General features: G+C 44.7%; 1 pseudogene; it reads right to left on the bottom strand.

Moving 5' to 3' along the window:
• Nucleotides 1-1,687: 1,687 nt before the first annotated feature.
• Nucleotides 1,688-1,997, bottom strand: LOC144891495 (uncharacterized; annotated as a pseudogene).
• Nucleotides 1,998-12,830: the final 10,833 nt, after the last annotated feature.

Raw genomic sequence — 12,830 nt, 5'->3', positions numbered from 1 at the left:
AGGTGGGGAGGGAGGAGAATCTGCAATCACCTGGTCTCGATTTTCTAATGATCTCACCAAACCGGGACAGGAACTCTTTACGTGTCCGTCAGCTCCACACCCATAGCACGTCATGACGTCCGTGGAGGCATACATTCTATAAGTATGGCCATTAATCTTTGCATGCAAAACTACATTGAGCTTTTGCACATTTTCGGGCAATATCATGTAAACGACCCTTTTAAAAGTCATCACGTGTCGAAATTCACCCCTTGCCGAGTGTATCGGCACCATTGTCACTTTTGATATGATCGTACCGAACTTGCTCAATTGAGCACACAATTCCTCACCTTTAACAAAGGGAGGGGCATTAGACACATTGACCCTCACCGCAGGTGTATCTAATGGGGAAACCACTAGAAACATGTCGGGTTCTATGAGAAGGCCTTGCTCCACAACGGAGTTCACCATGTGCACCTCCGACACGAACACAACAACCTTCTTGTTCATTCGAGAGGCTGCACGGATATTATGTGAGCCGACGCCCTTTCCGATTGCTAGAAGCACTTGCTCCATCTTTACCTCACTCGGAGGGTCGCACACCAGCCCATGCTTGCGAGTGAGCGACTCGTACATGCTATTCCTCAAACAATCGTTTGCCATAGCGAACGTAAATTAAATAAATAAAGGGTGAGAAATCAACAAAACGATACCAACCACAAGCAACACCGGCAAGTGGAGGTAAAACCAAAACTAATGGACTAGGTCCAAGAACCGTTTAGAGCAGCGAAACACCGCTGCCTGGACTAGGAAAAACACGGCAAAATGGAGGCCAGGCCTCAAACCCGGAGGTTCGAAAAGAGGCAACCGAACACCACCTACCGTGTGCGCTCTCTCCCTCTCTCTTGTCTCAACAATGAAAGGACACACAGGGGAAACTTTACAAGTATAAACAAGGACACAAGGGAGCGAAATGGGGGATAGGAAAACCAACCAACACGACAGAGAACTCACAGCTCAACATGCACAGCCACCATGCTGCCACACCCACGCATGACTCACCAACGACCAGCAGGAGCGCACGAGAGAGAGAGAGACTTTTTTCTTTTTTTTTCTTTTTCTTTTTCTTTTTTTTTATTGGTGATCCCAATGCGATCCAAATGGACAGACCAGGAGACAAACCTCGCACAACCAGTAGCCGGGAGCGACAGAGCATCCGTGTCCTTCCCAACCGTGTCCCTTTCTGAATGCACCATGTAACACGTCACCATGTTCACTGCTGGAGGAATGTTTGTGAACGCATTACATCATAACACTTTTCCGATATGTTTTCCTTGATGAACTTGGGGACTTGTGAGCCACTCCAGAGGTGTTGGAAAAAGGCCGATCGTAATGGGCAGGTGCTCCATCTTGGAGGTGCTCCATCTTGGAGGTGCTCCATCTTGGAGGTGCGCCATCTTGGAGGTACGCCATCTTGCAGGTCATCCATCTTGCAGGTCATCCATCTTGCAGGTGCCCCATCTTGTAGGTTCTCCATCTTACAGATGCTCCATTTGTATGAAGCTTTGGAGTTGCAAGCTTTCTGGGGCTACAGCGGTGATCCGTTCACTCATTTACCCCCGGGTCGAGCTGTAACCCCCCCCCCCCCCCCCCCCCCCCACAAATTTGGAGAGAGAGAGGGAGAGAGAGATGAACACTCACAAAATGTTTAACCACCGAAACCGTAGAGCGTACGGCCCTGGCGCTTCAAAGCGTACACCACATCCATGGCAGTAAAGGTCTTTCGCTTTGCGTGCTCCGTGTAGGTAACAGCATCGCGGAGCACATTTTCCAGGAACACCTTGAGAACACGGGTTTCCTCGTCCATGAGACCCGAGATGCGCTTTACTCCACCACGACGAGCAAGGCGACGAATAGCAGGCGTTGTGATTCCCTGGATGTTATCACGCAGTACCTTGCGATGACGTTTAGCACCTCCTTTTCCGAGACCCTTTTCCACGTTTATCACGTCCAGACATGACGACACCGTTTGATTCCAAAACAGGTTGATCCAAACGACGAGCGTTCGCGACTTCGCGAGGGAGAGAGAGAGAGAGAGAGAGAGAGAGAGAGGGAGAGAGAGGGAGAGAGAAACATTCGACATTTGTCCCCGTTTGTTGCCAGGAAAACATTGTTCACAGTGAAAACCCAAAAAACAATTCAAGGCGATGGCTGTACAAGTTTAAAATGGGAGACAAGATAAATCATACATTCATTGCAAGAGAACCATCAGCCAGTTGACATAAGGATGCTTTGACACACCACCGTTGTGAGAACACTGTGCAATCATTCAATTGAAACTCAAGATTTACACGCGATGTGACGAAGGCTTTAAAGAGGTGAACAGCATCATCAACAGAATTACAGGCATTTTGCATCCTGTGTTTTCTCGACAAGTATATGGCAAGTTTTGCTTCAGAAGACAAATAGTTGGCTTAAAGGCACTCATCTTTACACAGGCGGGAAGTGGTGAAACCGAAGATAAAAACACAATGCGTAAAAATTAGGCCAAACCCCCGGACCACACGCGATAAAACTGTAAAAAGGGGTGCCAACCGAGGACAATCAACAAAAATGTGAGAAATGGTTTCCGTCGCACCGCAAAACGGACATAATTCCGTGTTATCGGAACATATGCGATGCGATAAAACATTTGATGATAAAATGTAGTGCGCCAGCCGCCATTGTAAGTCTCCGGAGCGCTTGGCGATGGGGGCCTTGTACATAGTAAGCCAATTGATGGTGGTGGAAGGAGTGGTCCGGAACATTCTCCCCCAGTGCGCTTGCGGTTCTGCGGGTCTATCGTGAACAAGGGTTAAAACACACAAAGCATAAACACAAGATTTCTCCATCAAATGAAAAGGGGTGAAGCCCTGAAAATGAAGTAGAAGTCTAGGAAAGAGAAATTCGGATAAAGAATAGAGAGAATAGCTAAAGGATAGAGAGAGAGAGAGAGAGAGAGAGAGAGAGAGAGAGAGAGAGAGAGAGAGAGAGAGAGAGAGTGAGAGAGAGAGAGAGAGAGAGACTTGACTTTTACATCCTTTTATTACAAAAATATCAAAAAGTATATTTTGTAAAACGTATAAATACAACCATTTCACAAAGCATTTCACAAATCAGAGGTAAAAAAACAAGCAAAACCATTTAAAAGGGAACATTTACATGAAGACCATTAGTACATCAAGAAAGGGAACAGGAAAAAAATAATAAAGTGTTTTGCTCCTCACAAAGAAATCATATCGTGCTTGAGGAGTGATCAATCTGTGATCAGCACACCATTTTGCACAGAGCAAAGTGCATTATTCAATGCCCATATACTTTTGAAGATCAATACTTTATCCATATATGTATAGAAACAAAATTCTGTTTTAATCCGGGCAAAAACAAGTCCTTTAAAACAGGCCGGGAGGTTATCTGTACATCTTGTAGGATTTTCAATTTGCATTTTCCTCGTGCGATATATTGCTTTCTTTGCCATGGCAACGAGAAAGTTCGCTAGGGCCACTTCTATTTGGTGTGTGTTTGAGACAAAGCAAAAAATGAAAGAATTCAAAGTAAAGTTTAAAGAAAGCTTCATGCACATTTCATGCAGCAAACCAAATAAAGGAATCAAGCGCGCACATTCAACATAAGCATGTGACACGGTCTCAAGAGCACCACAGAAGGGACAATGCTCAGATATTTCCGAAGAAAAAACATGCAAGAGCTTATTGGTGGGTAATACCCAATGTGCCAGCCTCCACGACAGGTCGGCAGTTTTCTTTGGAATAAGTATGTGATAATAGGCTTTCCAGTTAGGTTGGAAGGGGTATTCTGTAGGCAAGCAATTGTGCCACTTCCTTGACTGCCAAGTTCCTAAGGAGGGCCGGATTGCTTTGACACAGGCCTGGTATATTGCACGATTTTCCAGACCTGCAGATCCAAAACGTATTTTTGGTAAATATTTTATTATTGTGCCACAATTCATTACAGTGGGGGTGACTTCTAAATTTGGGAAACAGAGGCTTGGCTCACAAACAATTAGGCCATCACCAGTGCGAGGAGATTGCTCCCAGTGCACCTTAACTTTGCGGTATACGCTAAGTATTTCGCATAGCACAGCAGATATTATGCGGTTTGACCGCATGCCAACTTTATTTGCAAGTGCTGCAGCACTTAACCATGTCCTTGTCTCAATCATTAGATCAGCAACGTGATGGACACCATTCTGAACAAAATAATCAATAAAAGAGCGTTCCGTTCTTATTCTTTTGAAGAGAGAGTTGTAGAAAAGAGGCTCTCTGAAAAACATCTCTTGGGTGTAGGAAACATAATCACGGTCGACCATGAAAACACGCCAAGCATTCAGAATTATATTGTAAAATGGTGGAAGCAAGGACAGATCAATACATTTCATGTTCATTAGGAATAGACCAAATGAATAGTCTAGCATGCCGGCTTGACGGAGGAGGAGGAGAGCAGTGGACCTCCAGGCTAGGTCTGATGGACCATAGAGAAGCCGCCAGATTGAGGCAATGCCAAATGCCATAGCCCTGCATACGATGTCCACAAGACCATGCCCACCTTCCTCTAAGGGAAGATTCAAGATCTCTGGACGAAGCCAATGTTTTCCACTCCAGAAGAAGTTTATTATTGTCTTCTGTATATTCAGCAGAAAGCGTTCAGGAGGTGGAATGGCTTTGATTCTGTGCCACAGTATAGATGCTGCTAGGTTGTTTATGACCAGGACTCGTCCCCGGTATGAAAGCAAAGCCAGCAAACCTTTCCATTTCCGCAGCTTTTGTTCGAGAGAGTCAGCGAGACCCTCCCAATTTTTCGCTTGTGTTGCTTCATCACCGATGTAAACACCAAGGTACTTCATTCCGTTGAGGGACCAGGTGAGGTGTTTCGGGAGGACAGGCATAGGGCGCTGGCATGGGCCCATCCACATCGCCTGGCACTTGTTCCAGTTTACCAAAGCTGAAGAAGCTGAACCATAATAGTCCAAGCAATCCACCAGTTTCTTTATCTCATCACTATTATGTACGATGGCGCAAATATCGTCAGCATATGCAGAGACTTTCACAGGCCTTGTGAGCAAATTTTTGCATCCGGTTAGGATGCTGCGGACTTTGATTAAAAGAGGCTCAATGGTTAAAGAGTACAGAATACCAGATAAAGGACATCCCTGACGGATACCCCTTCCAACCTTTACAGGTGAAGTTAGCTCAGAGTTTACTCTGAGTATTGAGGAAATGCCATTATAGAGCAGTTTTACCATGGAAAGAAAAACAGGACCAAGTCCAAAACACTCTAGCACCTTGAAAAGATATACATGACTTACACGGTCAAAAGCCTTCTCTTGGTCAAGCACAATCAAACCAAGATTGTCATTTTTTATTTTACACACATCCCAAAGATCTCTTAATAAAAAAATGTTATCGTGTATCTGTCGGTTAGGGATACAGAAAGACTGATCACTTTGAATCAACGATTCTAGGAGTGGGGCGATGCGTCGAGCTAGAACTTTAGAAAATATTTTATAATCTGAAGTTAGGAGAGAGATTGGACGCCAATTATCAATGAGCTGAGGGTCTCCTTTCTTTGGTAATAGACTAATGACTGCTCTACGGCAGCTCATCGGCAAGTCACCACAACGTAATGAACTATTAAAGACCTCCAATAGTTCTGGGCCTAATAAGGGCCAAAAGGATTTATAAAACTCTATTGGGAGGCCGTCCAACCCAGGAGATTTACCCGTAGGTAAAGAAGCAAGGGAAAGTGTAAGCTCTTCCAAGGAAAGTAAGGAGCCAAGCTGATCCCTTTGAGCAGCACTTAGCATGGGTAAGTCAGATGTGAAGTAACTTATTGAGCCATCGTCAACATCATTTGCCATAAACAGGTCTGAAAAGAAGTTATAGACCTCCCTCTTTATATTATCTTGTGACGTCACAGTGTTACCAGTTGAGAGCTTTAAGGTTTCAATTTGCCTTTGATTGGTAGTCTTTTTATCAAAATGGGAAAAAAATTTGGTCGGTGCATCTAAATTATATAGCTGATCCATCCGTAGACGGACCATTGCACCTTTTGCTTGGTATTCGACCAGGCTGTTTAGTAGAGTCTTCTTTTCCATAAGCAAATGATTATTTGTTCTATTGGGGCTATTTGCCACATCAGTTTGCAACTTCATTATTTCCTTTTCTAGTGTGAACCTCTCCCTTTTTACACTGAAAGAAGAGAAGTAATTAAACTGTTGGCAAAAGACAGCGATCTGCGCCTTTGCGTAGTCCCACCACAATATCGGGTTATCAAAATTATTCTTTCTTTCTTTGAGGCTAATCCAAAACACTTTGAAAGCTTCACAAAAAGCAGCATTTTCCAGCAACATGACATTGAACTTCCAATATGGGCTGCCATGTTGCTGCAGAGCAAGCTTAAAGGACAAGGTTACAGCCAGGTGATCAGAAAAAAGAGAAGGCACAATATCAGATTTCAATATCTTGTCAAGCATTACAGTATTGACATAAATTCTGTCTAACCTGGCTAGTGTGTGCATCTGAGACGTACATCTAGACCAAGTAAACTGCCGTTGCATAGGGTGCTGAATACGCCAGACATCTATTAATCCCGTCGTCTTGATGATTTTCTCCAAAGGTATGGCAGATCTAGGATGTGGCTCCGCACTGTTTCTATCTAACGCAGGGTCAAGAGTGCAGTTGAAGTCGCCACTCATTATAAAAGAGCAATTTAAGTCAATTGTACTCAGAAGATCCTCTAGCTTTAGAAAGAAGTTTTGCCTTTCAGCATTCTTACAGGGGGCATATATGTTTACAAAAACAAAGATTTGATTATTGGCAGTGAATTGAAGACAAGCCAGATGTCCGGGAATTATTTCATTATATTGAACTTGTGTGAGTGTTAATGAGGAGGAGACAAAGAAAGCAATTCCAGCAGTGAGACAATTGATATCACTGAAGAACCACTGGCCCTTCATTAGCCTTCTCCATTGGGCTTGGCCATTCAGATCTCCATGCGTTTCTTGCAGTAACAAGACATCCAGGTGCAAACGCCGGGTCAGATCTTTTACCTGAACTTTGCGTTCTAAACTAACACCACCGTTAATGTTTAGACTACCAAAACTAACACTCATTCTTTCGGAAAAAGAAAGAAGATAAATAACTAAATAGATCAAAAAACCCATGGGGACCTCATTTACGAAGCTCCTGCCGAGCTTTCTGGATCATTTTTCTTAGCCGGTGCTTCTGAGCATCAGTGAAATTTGGAGTGTCAGGGTTGTGCACAATTTCCTTCAATTTAAAAATCAACATCTGCAGATCAGGGAAATGATCTTTCAGTTCAATGTTCCTTTTCCGATAGGAATCTCTCAAAAAGTCCTGAAGCTCGTCATCCGTAGGGCTGTTTACAGCCTTTAGAATCTGAGAGGACTCCTCTTGACCCTCACCATCAGATTCCTCATATGGGGAATCAATTGGTGTTTCAGCTTCCTGGCGCACATCACATGATTGCTCAGTTTCAATAAAGTAAACTTCTTCAGGAACGTTTTGTGCCAGAGTCACATTTGAAACTTCTTCGGGATGCGAGGTGGGGGGCTCCAAGCATGTTTGTGACATGACCACCATGCTCGATTCAAGGATGTCACTCTCCTCCAGTGGATTTAAATTATCCTCTTTTATTCTCTCTGTGCCCTTATTTTCCTCATTTATTCCTTTTTTAGGGGGAGATTTTAAGTGCTTTTCCTCCTCTTGCGATTGACAGGAGGAAGCTGCACAATGAACGTCCTCGTGTGAGATGACACTGTCTGAAGGATCAGCGACACTCACTGGGATTGGAAAGTTAGAATCCACTTTTTCCTTGATGATGTTTGTACTAGTGGAGGTGTCCTTTTCCTCCAATAAGGCAAACCTGTTTTCACATTGAAATCCAGTGATGGAGTTTTCACTGATTTGCCTTTTCCCAGAAGGTGACGCACTTCTTACAGCCGATTTACGTTTTTTTACTTTGGAAACGGTGACAAACCCCTCATTTGCGCTGTCCATTGATTCAACGGGAGGGGGCGTGTCCACTTGTTTACCTGGTTTATCCTGCACATTTGTCGAGCAGGAAACGTTAACATTAATCTGCGAGTCATTGTTTCCCGTTTCGACCATGTTAGGCTGTTCCTTCTGATTGCGGCAAAACCGTTTCATATGTCCCACTGCACCACAACCAAAGCACTTTAGGGTGTCGGTGGTGATGTATACTTGATAATCGCGGCCATTTGTCGTGAATTTTAAAGCAACATTCAAGGAGGGATATTCCTTTTTGAGAACCATAAAGACCTGCCTACGGAAACTCATCACGTGACTGACACGTTCATCCTTACAGCCCAAAGGGAGCATTATTAATGGGGACACACATTGCCCATATCGCTGCAGCGCTGCAAGGATTGTATCGGTATCGAGAAATGGTGGTGCATTTGAAATAACCACTTTCTGAGCAGGAGTATCCAAGGGATAAACCATAACAAAGTGTCCGGAGTCGAGGGACAAACCTTGTTGTACGATGAGAGCAATGTGCTCTACATCGGACACAAACACGATAACCCGTTTGTTCATACGCGACGCCGCACGTACCTTATCAAACCCGATCATGTTCCCGATCGTGAGAACAATGGCTTCGACTGTAATACCCTCGGGTGGAGAACACGCAATGCCATGCTCACGTGATAATTGCTCAAACGCTGCATATCGCTGCGAATGAGCAGCCGCCATGTTTGGACACACGAGGCTCGACCTCGTCCTCCCAGCTCGGGAAGAAGAAGTTAGTAATGTACTCCGACTTTCCCAGCTTAGGGAAAGGGAGCGTTAAAAAAACAAACTAAGGAAATATAAGCGGGAAAAAAAGGTTTGAAGTGAAGAAAATAAGTCGGGGGAAAAAACAACAGGGAACCGCCCAAAAACGGCGATTACCTTAACCTGCACAATAAGTGTGCTCTATGGCTCTCTCTCTCGTCTCAACATAGAAGGGGAAACACAGGGAAGCTTTACAAATAGAAACAAGCACACGAAGGAGCGAAATGGGGGGGAGGAGGGGTGGAACAAACAGCCAAGACAGAGCACTCACGACACGAAGCGAGCAGACGCCATGACACTGCACCCAGCGCACCGACAGCCGATAGGTGGCGACAGAGAGGGAGAGGGAGAGGGGGAGAGAGAGAGAGAGAGAGAGAGAGAGAGAGACTTTTGTATCTTTTTATTATAAAAATAGAAAAAGAAAACCCCCAAATAGGGGTCACATTGTCATTTCAAGCAGAGAAACAAACAAAAAAATATTAATACAGTAAAATACAGTAAAAATTATGCACAAAACATTTCACAAAACAGTAAACGTTTCTCCAGGATTTTACAAATGACTTCTTTCACGCACCATTTGGTCTCAAACTGTGGCAGCCTTCCTGTTATGGAGAAAAAGGCAAAGTCTAACTTTACACGGCTCGTCACAAGATTTTTAAACAAGAATAAGGCATTTTCCTCATTAGCTCCGGGATCATCAACTTTTCTTTTTCTTGATTTATACACTGCCATTTTTGCCTGTGCAAGCAGGAAATTACCTAACACATCATTCATATTCTTGTGTGAGATGTCTAAGCCATAAATGAAAACACAAGTGTTGAAAACCAAGCCAATCCTGCCAAAACAATTCTTAAGAAAGATAAATAAAGGAGCCAACCGTTGACATTCAACATAAATATGAAAGAGGTTTTCAGGTCTTTTACAAAAGGGACATTCATCTGCTAGGAGACTTGAGAAGCGGTGCAGCAAGTGGTTAGAGGGGAGGATCCAGTGTGCAAGTCTCCATTGGAGGTCACCATGTCGTGGCGGCACAGGAGGATGATAGAATCCTTTCCAATTAGGAAAATATGGGGGGGAACAAGGTAAGAGGTCTCTCCATCGAACCCTCCGCTGTGTCATTTGCCCTTGCAAAAGGAAACTTACGCAACCCAAATAGAGGTCTTTTTGTTTCGGAACCCCATTGAATCCTATGCTAAAGGGGGTACACGGAGGAGAGTTGGCAAGAGAAAACTTGCAAATAAGTTCAGGAAAGGTAGCAGGAGAGGCACCTTGTTCGTTGTCTGCTTGGACTTGCTCCCAGTTAGGTGCAAGCTGTACATAGGTATGAAGCACACAGCGTAGCATACGTGCCACAACTCTGGAGGATCGCACGCCAACCAGGCTTGCCAATGCATCAGCTCCGATCCAACTGCCACTTGGGCTTAAAAGATCGGCGACCGATTTTATGTTCTTCGCGACAAAGCGTTGAACGAGGCACCTATCAGCAGGCATATCATGGAAAATTGAATTGTAAAACAAAGGTTCCATCAAGAACATTTGCTTTGTGTATGAATGCGTAGCTCTTGTTGTTGTTAGAGTTCGCCATGCGTTTAGTACACTTTGATAAAACCTGGAGAGGGGAGACATATCAAGATGCGAGAGATCCATCAAGAATATAGCGTGGTCATAGCCTAGTCTCCCCGCCTGCTGCAAAAGGCGACGAGCGACGCCGACCCAAGGTGGAGAGGGGTGCATGTACAGCATGCGTAGAGCAACCGAGAGTCGAAAGGCCATTAACCGGCTCTTTATGTCAACCAGGCCTTGGCCTCCATCGGTCAGTGGCAAGCTGAGGACCTCGGGTCGCAACCAGTGCTTTCCATCCCAGAAGAAAGACACAAAGCACTTCTGGAGCTGTTGAAGCAACACTACCGGAGGGTGCAGCACAAAGAACCTGTGCCATAGGGTAGAGGCCACCAAACTGTTGATCACCAAGACCCTTCCACGATAAGACAGTTGTGTTATCAGATTTCTCCATTTTTGCAGTTTCCCTTCAACAAGATCCAACAGACCAGCCCAATTCTTTGCTACTGTGGCGTCATTACCCAAGAACACTCCAAGGTATTTCACGCCATCAGTGGCCCATGCAAGAGGAGCAGGAAGTTTGGGTGCCGAGTGACATGACGGACCAAGCCAAATGGCGCTCGTTTTCTCCCAATTCACTTTGGCTGAAGAAGCCTTTTCAAACACGGATAGACAATAACGGACAACGTTAATGTCATTGAGGTTCCGCACAAAAACACACACATCATCAGCATATGCCAGCACCTTAATGGGCCGTTCAAGATGAGAAAAACCAACCCCGGTTAGTCTAGCACGCAAATAACCCAGTAAGGGTTCGATGGAGAGAGCATAGAGCAAGCCAGAGAGGGGGCAACCTTGTCGAATTCCCCTGTTGACAGGCAAGGGTGTAACAAGTCCATTGTTTATCTTAAGCACACTAGAGATATTGTTATACAGTATCTTAATGTAAGAAATGAAGGTCGGACCAAGTCCAAACCGTTCAAGCACTTTGAAGAGGTACCGATGATCGACGCGGTCAAAGGCCTTCTCCTGATCAAGGAGAAGGAGTCCCAAATCTGTGGGGTTTTCTTTGCACAGTTCAATCATGTCTCTTACGAGGGAGATGTTGTCATAGATGGAGCGCTTGGGTACACAATAACATTGGTCTTCTTTCAACAATGAGGAGAGATGAGGAGTAAGTCGCAATGCCAGGGCTTTTGAGAATACTTTATAGTCTGTGCATAGCAAAGAGATTGGGCGCCAGTTTTTAATATAGAGCAAGTCTCCTTTCTTTGGAATGAGGGTGAGAATAGCCCGTCGGCAACTCTGAGGGAGCTCTCCAAGCTGGCAGCTTGCGTTCAAGGTGTTGAGGAGTTCGGGACCCAGTAGATGCCAGAATTTATTATAAAATTCAGTTGTGAGTCCGTCCAATCCGGGCGCTTTCCCAACAGCAAGGCTGTGCAGAGCGGCGCCAAGTTCGTCCAAGGTAATGGGCCCCTCCAGGTAGGAACGTCCACCCTCACACAACACTGGCAGCCCTACGGAGATAGAGGCGACACTGACGGGATTTATTTGCTCCATCGAGTATATTTTCGAGAAATATTCCTTTGTGAAAAGTTTAATAACTGATTGGTTGAAAGTGATGGATGAGTCTGCCAAACGCAGTTGAGAGAGCTGTTTGTTCGGGAGGCGTTTCTCTAAGGAAAAAAAATACTTAGTTGGTATGTCTGTCTCGTTAAGGTGCTGCACCCTCATCCGAACTAGGGCACCACGTGCATTCCTCTCAGTTATTTCTTTCAATAAAGACTGTTTTTCGGTTAAGGCTCTTTGCACATTATTATTTTGTCCTGTGACCCTCTGAAGATGTAAAATCTCTGATTGCAATAATTTCCTTGCTTCATAATCAGCCCTTTTTGAGAAGCTCTGGTATTGTTGGCAGAAGCCTTTGATTTGGGTTTTTACTAGATCCCACCACACCAGTGGGTTAACAGAACAGCTTAGCTTCCGTTCCAAGAGATCTGTCCAGAAAGATTCAAAAGCCTGAATAAAGTTGAAGTCTTCTATTAAACTATTGTTGAACTTCCAGTGAGAACTCCCTGGACACGGTTTCGAGAGTTGAACGAATGCTCGAGCTAGGAAGTGATCGGAGAAACCGGAAGGCACGATGTCAGATTTGCAAACTCCATGTAACAGGTGAGAATTTACATAAATGCGATCAAGCCTCGCAAGTGAGATGTGGTTGTTGGAACAACGACACCATGTGTAGGATTGTTCGGAAGGGTGTTGCAAGCGCCAGACATCATGGAGATTATATTTTGCGATGATATTTGCAAAGAGTTTTGCGGTACATGGTTGAGGTTCCGGCCCGTTTCGGTCGCATGAGGCATTAACAGTACAGTTAAAATCGCCACCAATAATTAGACAAGTCTGCAGATCCAGTGT

This window comes from Myxine glutinosa, chromosome 4, assembly GCF_964187855.1.
Source record: "Myxine glutinosa chromosome 4, kmMyxGlut1.1, whole genome shotgun sequence".
NCBI lineage: Eukaryota > Metazoa > Chordata > Myxini > Myxiniformes > Myxinidae > Myxine > Myxine glutinosa.
Note: the sequence above shows the minus strand (reverse complement) of the source record. Positions and strands in the feature narration are given on the sequence as shown.